The sequence below is a fragment of the Enhydra lutris genome, unplaced genomic scaffold, assembly GCF_002288905.1.
Source record: "Enhydra lutris kenyoni isolate GAN:26980312 unplaced genomic scaffold, ASM228890v2 scaffoldscaffold68, whole genome shotgun sequence".
NCBI lineage: Eukaryota > Metazoa > Chordata > Mammalia > Carnivora > Mustelidae > Enhydra > Enhydra lutris.
Genome location: NW_019154152.1, coordinates 8,174,594 through 8,184,590, shown reverse-complemented (window position 1 = coordinate 8,184,590; position 9,997 = coordinate 8,174,594). Strand labels below are relative to the sequence as shown.

The window sequence follows — 9,997 nt, the reverse complement described above, 5'->3', positions numbered from 1 at the left end:
GGTTCTTTCCACAGTTTGGCGACTGTGGCCATTGCTGCTATAAACATTGGGGTAGAGATGGCCCTTCTTTTCACTACATCTGTATCTTTGGGGTAAATACCCAGTAGTGCAATTGCAGGGTCATAGAGAAGCTCTCTTTTTAATTTCTTAAGGAATCTCCACAGTGTTCTCCAAAGTGGCTGCACCAACTTGCATTCCCACCAACAGTGTAAGAGCGTTCCCCTTTCTCCACATCCTCTCCAACATACATTGTTTCCTGTTTTGCTAATTTTTGCCATTCTAAATGGTGTATGGTGGTATCTCAATGTGGTTTTGATTTGAATGTCCCTGATGGCTAGTGATGATGAACCCTTTTTCGTGTGTCTGATTTTTTAAAGGTTTTTGGAGGAGATATTAGAGATAGAAAGCTTTATAATCTAACATTCAAAATGAAACACAAATAGGAAATCTAGCCATCTGAACCATGGAACAACTACGTAGATAATGATAAATGAAGGATTTGTTGGTAACTTTAACATTACTAGAACCACAGACTCTTCCCCCATTGCTGGTGGGTGCATCCGACAAATATCTCAGAGGACATTCTAACTGACACTGGAGATTGATCTAAGACTGCATTTCAGAATGTTCACAGCCTACAAGAGTGGCCCTGCATGACAAATTTGGGGATGATATATTCCTTTATCTAATATGTATTCAACAGCTGATATATGCCAGACATATCAGGATCTAGGAGTCTAAATAAATAAGCCATTCCAGAAAGTAATAAGTGCTATAAAGAAAAAAAGATGGTATAATGTGTTAGAGTGACCTGAAACAGGAGAAGGAGACAACACTGGATGTAATTGTTAAGGAGGTATGCGCTGTGTAGGTCATTTTTGAACTGAGATTATGAATGTTGATAAATTAATCACTTGAACCTATAAGACTGCTCCAGTCAGGTGGAACAGTAAGCAAAGGGGTCAAAGCGGAGAACAAGTAGAAGTCCAAGAGGTAGTGGATATCCTAGCAGGTAGATGAGGTACAGCCATAGGGAGGCTAAGGCAGAAGCCCAGGGCAGTCCCAGTGGAGAGACTTGCAAGCCCAAGACTTGAAACAAAGAACAAATGGCTATTAGAAGGTGACTATCAGGGATGCTTGGGTGGCTCAGTTAGTTAAGCCACTGCCTTCGGCTCAGGTCATGATCCCAGGGTCCTGGGATGGAGTCCCACATCAGGCTCTTTGCTCAGTGGGGAGCCTGCTTTTCTCTCCACACCTGCCTGACACTCTGCCTGCTTGTGCTCTCTGACAAATAAATAAATATTAAAAAAAAAAAAAAGGTGACTATCAAGACCTGACAAAGACTAGAGGTCAATGCAAAACTAGTAAAGGGGAAGTCACATCCAAAAAACCAGACAGGGACCCAATCCTACAAACCAGAGACATACAGGAGAACCGGCTAGAGTTTAAAGGTCAGACCCTATTGTTATAATAGTACTGTAGCTGGAATGCTTACAACAGAGAGAACACTACTATGTCTTGGGCAAGTTTAATTACAATGGTGCCCAACATGAAGTATCTTCTTCAAATATGGACTTATTGCATAATTTCATCCTCATTACTCCTAGACTAGACATCAGTGGAGGCAGATCTGAGCTGAATAGTGGATTATTAAATCTGGCCGGTGTAGCTATAAATAAAGGAGACCTAAAACAATCATCTTTCCCCATACACTTTACCAGGGATTCTGGGATCTCACTTGGAGTGGTGGGGGCAGGGACACATTCAGCCTGCCCAGTCAGAGGTTTTTTCCTACTGACAACATGTTTAATAACATCCTCCCGCGAGAATGTCTTTATTTAATTTGTGTTTTTATTGAGGTGTAATTACAAGGCATAATTTTATTGAGGCATAATTGACACAACATATTAGTTTCAGGTACACAACATAAGGATTTGATATTTGAATATATTGTGAAATGATCACTACGGTAAGTCTACTTAACATCTGTCACCATACATAGTTAGAAGATTTTTTTTTTATTTTTTTTTCCAGCATAACAGTATTCCTTGTTTTTGCACCACACCCAGTGCTCCCATGCAATCCGTGCCCTCTCCAATACCCACAACCTGGATCCCCCAACTTCCCACCCCCCACTGCTTCAAACTCCTCAGATTGTTTTTCAGAGTCCATAGTCTCTCATGGTTCACCTCCCCTTCCAATTTCCCCCAACTCCCTTTTTTAAGATTTTATTTATTTGACAGAGAGAGATCACAAGTAGGCAGAGAGGGAGAGAGAGAGAGAGAGAGGGAGGAGGAAGCAGGCTCCCTGCCTAGCAGAGAGCCCGATGCAGGACTTGATCCCAGGACCCTGAGATCATGACCTGAGCTGAAGGCAGAGGCTTAACCCACTGAGCCACCCAGGCAGCCCTGATTTTTTTTTTTTTTATGATGAGAACTTTTAGGATCTACACTCATAGCAACTTCCCAGTATGCAATACAGGTTCATTAACTATACATCCCCATGACTTATTTGTTATACAACTGAAAGTTTATACCTTTTGACTCCTTTCACCCATTTCACTCACCCCTCACTCCCCCTGCCTCTGGCCACTATCGATCTGTTCTCTGTTTCTACAAGCACAGGGATTTTTTTTGTTGTTTGTTTAGATTTCACATGTAAGTATGATCATACAGTATATACAGAGTATATGGACCACTACTGGCACTACTGGGTATTTACCCCAAAGATACAGATGTAGTGAAAAGAAGGGCCATCTGTACCCCAATGTTTATAGCAGCAATGGCCACGGTCGCCAAACTGTGGAAAGAACCAAGATGCCCTTCAACGGACGAATGGATAAGGAAGATACACTATGGAGTATTATGCCTCCATCAGAAAGGATGAATACCCAACATTTGTAGCAACATGGACGGGACTGGAAGAGATTATGCTGAGTGAAATAAATCAATCAGAGAGAGTCAATTATCATATGGTTTCACTTATTTGTGGAGCATAACAAATAGCATGGAGGACAAGGGGAATTAGAGAGGAGAAGGGAGTTGAGGTTAAATTGGAAGGGGAGGTGAACCATGAGAGACTATGGACTCTGAAAAACAATCTGAGGGTTTTGAAGGGGCGGGGGGTGGGAGGTTGGGTGAACCAGCTGGTGGGTATTGGGGAGGGCACGGATTGCATGGAGCACTGGGTGTGGTGCAAAAACAATGAATACTGTTACACTGAAAATAAATTTTAAAAATTTTAAAAAAAAGAATGAAATCTTGCCATTTACAGCAACATAGATGGAACTAGAGGGTATTAGGCTAAGTGAAATAAGTCAGAAGAAGACAAATATCATATGATTTCACTCATGTATGGAATTCAAGAAACAAAACAGATGCATATGGGGAAAGCATAGGAAAAATAAAATGGGAAAAAAACTGAAAGGGAGGCAAACCATAAAGAGCCTCTTTACAGGAAACAAACTGAGGTTTCTTCAGGGGAGGTGGGTGGTTGGATGGGGTAACTGGGTGATAGGCATGAAGGAGGGCACTTGTGGCAATGAGCAAGGGTGTTATACGTAACTGATGAGTCACTAAATTTCACCCCTAAAACAAATAATACATTATATGTTACCTAAATTGAATTTAAATTTAAAAAAAAACTTTTAAACTTTTTGAAAAAAAAAAGCCCTGGAGCCATCCTTTATTCCTCTCCATCTTTTATACCCTAAATACAGATTCTCAGCAAATCTTGTGACCCATCACTTCAATTTTTACTCACCACCTTAATCCAAGTCATTGGATTACTATTCATAGACTATTCAAATTACATCCTCACTGGTTCCCCTGACCCGAGTCATATTTCCCATGTTCTGTTTAAAGTGTTGTCTCATCCTTGCCCTATGAATTAATTGTGACAGGGATTCAGAATGTAAAGACTGAGAAGTATGTAAAAGGTTTTAGTGAGCGAGAATTGAAGGACTGTGATGGCAAGGGGTTAGAATAAAAGGGCAGTTGATGCCCAAATATACGTTCAATGAGGGTTTGAAGAGGAGTTGTGAGGGTAAATATTGTGATAGTGGCTGGAGAATGTTTAAGTTCAAGATGAGGGCAGCATCATGGATGTAAATATGTTCCTTGTGGCATTCAGATGAAACCAACGCTAAAACAAATTTCAATAATCCCTGGTCTTTGACTCATGTCTCTCAGAACTGGTACTTGAGTATCTTGATAATCCCTTGCTTGATTTCCTGGGTTCGTACTCCATAAACAATGGGGTTCAGGGCTGGTGGGATTAGGTGGTGTAAGACATTGAGAAGAATGGGTACCTCTGAGGGCACCTTCTTTTTTGCCTTGTTTGTGAAGATAAATACTAGCAGCAATGTATAGAAGAAAAGTATAAGAATGAGATGGGAACCACAAGTACTCAAGGCTTTGGTGGCTGTACCTCCTGACTGCAGACGCATAACAGCCCTCAGGATAAAGCAGTAGGATAGCAAGATTAGCACCAGGTCAGAACCCAGTAGACATCAAACACTTACAAACTGGTAGAGCTTATTTAGGTGAATATCCCCACAGGAAAGCTTTGCTACAGAAATGTTGGCACAGATACAGTTCTCTACTACATTGCTGGCACAGTAGTTGAGCCTGGCAGCCAGAACTGGTGTAGGTAATGTGGCTAGCAAATTGCGAAAGACAATGAAGATGGCTGCATAAATGACAAATTTTTCAGTGATGATAGATGGGTAGCGTAGAGGATGGCAAATGGCCACATAGTGGTCATACGCCATGACCAGAAAGGTGGAGGACTCCATGGGAAGGAATGTATTCATGACGAACATCTGCAGAAAGCAGCCTGCAAAGCTGATGGTCTTCATGTTGAACCAGAAGATAAGCAGAACCTGCCAGAATCATTATTCTCAAAAACTGCATCCATTCCCATCTCAGGGTACCTAACCTTGGTTAAACCCCCATGGTTTCAACAACCATCTATATCCCCAAGCCACAGCCCCCATAATCCCAGCTGGTACAATATCCTAATTTCAAGTATCTTCTATGGGCATCTCAATTAGAGCCAGATTTATACCCTTTTCTCTCCATCTATAGACCATGCCTTTTGTTTATAAGTATTTATTTCTAGGCTGTCTTCTCTTGGTCAACCTTAGAGTTCTTATCCAAACTCCAGCTGAATACATCTGCCCACCTAAATGCATCACAAGAACATCAAAACTCAGTAAGTCTAATACTTATATTTGAATACCCTCAAATATCTCTGTACACATAAGAAACCTCTTCCAAGAAAGAAAGAAAGAAAGAAAGAAAGAAAGAAAGAAAGAAAGAAAGAAAGAAAGAAAGAAAGAAAGAGACCTCTTGCAATTATTATTCTTATCTCGGCATATGATGTCAACATACATCCAGTTACATTTTTAGAAAGTAAATTCTAGAGCTCTTGGATGTAAATGTGGAGTCATTCTGAGTCAAGAATCTCTCACTAGAAGTAAAAAGAAGGTCAAAACTTGGCACATCACTGACTCAAACATTGAGAGAGGACTCATCAGTTGGGAAAGAATGAAACCTTAAAAAAAAATAGTGGGCACTGAGAATGAGAAGGGGGACATGTGTGAGAGATGTGATGGACCCAGTGTGATGGTATGGACAACTCTTTGAGGATTTGCCTTCAGGGGTAGGAGGATTTACAGTAGCAAAACAATACTATTCACAGAAAGATGAATGAGTGCCTGGAAGTGAATCTAGAGTGGGGTCTGACCTTAGGGATGACAGTGAGGCAGAGGATGATATCCAGCATGGAGAGGATGGCAAGCAGGTAGTACATAGGTTTGTGCAGAGATGTCTCCTGCTGGATGGTGAGTAACAACACAGAGTTAGCCCCAATGGCCAAGACCAGGAGAGGAGCCAGGACAACAGAGAGCCAGTGCTGTGTGTCCTGCATTCCTGGGAAGCAGATCATCAGGAATTCGGTCACCTGGGTGCCTGTGTTGTTGAGAAATAGTACCATGACTGTCAGGTGGGCCTGAAACTGGCTGAAAGAAAAGACATGAATTCAGGGTTTGACTGTTTCATTAGTAACCTCTTAACCAATGTACCTGCCTCTGTTCTAGGCTGTCAAGTTTCTCCATGGTTCTGGTGACATAAAATCTGTCTAAAGTTTAAATTGTAGAAGTTACTCTTTGTTAAAACAATGTCCTTAGCACTCATAATTTATGAATAAAGAATAACTCCCTTCACAAGTATATTCCAACTCCACACATAGACCGAGCCACTGATAGAACATGCTTTACACTTTGTCTCGCCTCTGTGTTTTTACAAGTCATATCCTCCTCCTACATCAACTCTCTTGCCCTCAAATAACTAACTTCTGCTTGTCCCATTCTATCTGGACCAAGAGTTACAGCTCTTAGGAATGCTTTTTCTTGTTACTCTTTCTGCATCCATCTCTAGATGCTTTCCCTTTCCATTGTTTCTCTATGATTCTTAAATATCCTGAGCATACTGCTATTAAAACATTAAAAAAAAACTCTCCTATACAAATAATATTTCCTATTTGTCTTCCAAACAGTCAGTGCTCCATCTGTCAGCAAGGGAGTCTTGTCTTTTTATCATAGCTCTGAGAAAAGGACCCCATGCATCTGCTGACATCACAGGCACTCAATAAGTACAAGTCAGATACATGAAACTGACAGATTATTGAAAGCAACATAATACCCTTGATTCTTTTAAATTAGCATCTCCATATCTTTCTGTACTGCAAACCACCAGTCTTGTTTAACACTCAGTAAAAAGCTGAATAAAGCAGAATGGGGAAAAAAATTAGTGGAAAAACCTCAGAGTAAAAATAATAAATACAAAAGATATCTTACTTGCCTCTTACTTGCAAGTATCTTACTTGCATCTGTATTTGGTAAGTAACTTAAAATAATAAAATAAAAAACACTATATTTCCTGGGTAGGGAAAAAAAAAATAAGGAAATGAGGCCTCTAGAACAAGAGAAGAACTAAAGGAATACTGAAATATGCCCCCAGGACAGGACACTGCACAACTGAAGCTTCAGTTCTCTTCAAGTATCTTAACCATTCCGGACCCTGATGGGAAGAAGTTGCAGGGGTCTGCTGTGTTCTCCTCTGAGGCAGAGGAAAAACATCTCTCACAGATGGATTTTGCGGCATGTTATTGGGGTGCCCCTAGGCGTTTGCGCGCACACACACACACACATCTCCCAATCAAGGTTTAGAGCTGTTTTGTTTTGTTTTGTTTTGTTTTGTTTTTTTCTTGAATCTACAGTGTGGGCTTCTCATCAGGATTCTCCTTTATCTAGACCACTGGATCTCAAATGAGATCACCTGGAGAACTAGTTGAAACACACATTGCAGATACCAACCTCCAGAATTGCCAATTCAATAGTTCTGGGGGGAAAACCCAAGAATTTACATTTCTAACAAGTTCCCAGGTAATGCCCACTGCTTTTCCAGGGACCATGCTTTGAGAATGACAAAACTACACCCACCTGTCATAATGGGCCTAACCACTGATTTAGGCTAACCCTAATCCAAGACTGCCACCTCGTGCTGCCAGTCCTAACCTCAGCTCTGCTCAGCTTCAATATCACATTGGCTGCTTCACCCATTATCTTTACTTAACTGAGCACAATTCTGGCCAATCTCTGGTCTCCTAATTCAAAAGTTATCTTCCACACATAGCTGTCCAATTTTCCCAACACCATTTATTGAAGAGGCTGTCTTTTTTCCACTGTATATTTTTTTCTGCTTTGTCGAAGATTACTTGACCATAGCATTGATGGTCCATATCTGGGCTCTCTCCTCTCTCCTCTCCTATGTGTCTGTTTTTATGCCACTACCATGCTGTCTTGGTTACCACAGCTTTGTAATAAAGCTTGAAATCAGGCAATGTGATGTCCCCAGTTTTGTTTTTCTTTTTCAACATTTCCTTAGCAATTCGGGATCTCTTCTGATTCCATACAAATTTTAGGATTGTTTGCTCTAGCTCTTTGAAAAAATGCTTTGAAAAATGATCGGAATGGCACTGAAAGTATAGATTGCTCTAGGCAGTATAGACATTTTAACAATGCATATTATTCTGATCCATGAGCATGGAATGGTCTTCCTCCAGGGACACTCTGGGAATTCTATTGGTTCCTTTTTCATGGTTTTCTCTCTCTGCCTGGATCCTTAGTTCTTAGCCACCTTTCCTAGGAGGATCAAAGCTCATTAAGGTCAAGAACAAGGTATGCATAATTTTTCTTTGTGGCAGTTAGCACAAATCCAGACACTTAAAATATGCCTCTAATAATCAGAGACAGCTGAGCTGACCCACACCTTAACGTCCTCATACTTTCCTGACGTGGGTGATCTTTAGGGTCTTCACATACTAACATCTGAGGGCACAATAACGTTCTTTTAAATAAATAGTGAATTAAGTTGAAGACCAAATTCAAAGTATCACTTATGCTTGGCTTTTCAGTGTACTGTTCCCAAAAATACTTACAGAGAAATTCTGCTCCAAATGACAGTTTGACCACCCAACTGCTGTCAGGCAATGTGTGACCTCTCCTTATGGATTTGGTTAAATGGGAAAGATTTATGTGGCCTGAAGAGAAACCAGAATATTGTGACTTTGGACAACTTTATGAAGATATTGTCCCTATAATAGCCACCACTCTCCTGTGGCTGGAAATATGAAGAGTTGGTTGGGGCATCCTGCTCCCATGGGTTCCTGCCTCCCTGCAGATACACACACATTTCTAATGTTAAAAAGAGATTTCTATATTTATACTCAGAGTAAGTGTAAGAGCAGTGATTAGCTCATAGCTTCTTTTAAGGTGTCTGAGAATTACATAAACTGAGATGTACTACTTGTAATGGAAAGGAATATCACTAGGGATATCTGGAATATCACAGGGATCTGGAAGATGTAGTTAAAAGACCCTTTAGGAAGACAAATGACTTCATCTTACATATTAGCTACATTCTAGAAAAATAGTTTTTTAAAATTAGTGCTTTATGATGTCTTATCTCATCATTGACTTATATTAAGTTTTAGAAATATCTTCACACAGGGAAAATATGTCACTGAAAGGAAAACAACTAGATGGAATCCTGGATGCTACAAACAGTGTGTTTAAATAGACTGCAGTAAATCAAGAATATCAGTTTTTATTCTGGGATTATCACCAAAATAATCACCAAAAAAGATAATCACCAAAGGCATAAAAATTTCATTAATCCAAAGAATGACAAGAAAGAAGAAGAAGGAAAAAAAAATGTGTGAGATAATATACAAATCATAAGACGGTAGCTATAAAGCAATCAGCAATTCCATTTATGTAAGTGGACCAAGTATTAAGTAAAAGACTAAGACTATCAGATTGAATATATTCATGTCACTTAAAAAAGACATTTTCAGAATGATTGAAAACAAAAGAATGGAAAAAATATATCATTAAAATACTAACCAGGAGAATGACAGTAGCTATACTAATCTGATTAATGCAAAGCAATAATAATAACGTATCTGAAAATCCCACGTCACACAAATTAAATAATATGTATCAATATAACTATAAGTAACAGAAAAACCCAAAATGTAAATTGGAAAATACTTTAAACTGATGATAATATAAAACATCAGCAACCCTACCAAATAGTAAGAGTACATAAAAAGAAATCTATAGTCAAATATATATATGTATATTATATATTACATTTAGCATTTTTTAAAATATTTTATTTATTTATTTGACAGACAGAGATCACAGTAGGCAGAGAGGCAGGCAGAGAGAGAGGAGGAAGCAGGCTCCCCGCTGAGCAGAGAGCCCGATGTGGGGCTCGATCCCAGGACCCTGGGATCATGACCTGAGCCGAAGGCAGAGGCTTTAACCCACTGAGCCACCCAGGCGCCCCACATTTAGCATATTTTAATGTATTACATGTGAGAAAATAGAATGTTATATATGAATGAAAAGAAGAAAGAATAAAAATCA

At 39.7% G+C, this 9,997-nt stretch overlaps 1 pseudogene; it reads right to left on the bottom strand.

Moving 5' to 3' along the window:
• Nucleotides 1-4,186: 4,186 nt before the first annotated feature.
• On the bottom strand, nucleotides 4,187-5,997 carry LOC111159519 (annotated as a pseudogene).
• Nucleotides 5,998-9,997: the final 4,000 nt, after the last annotated feature.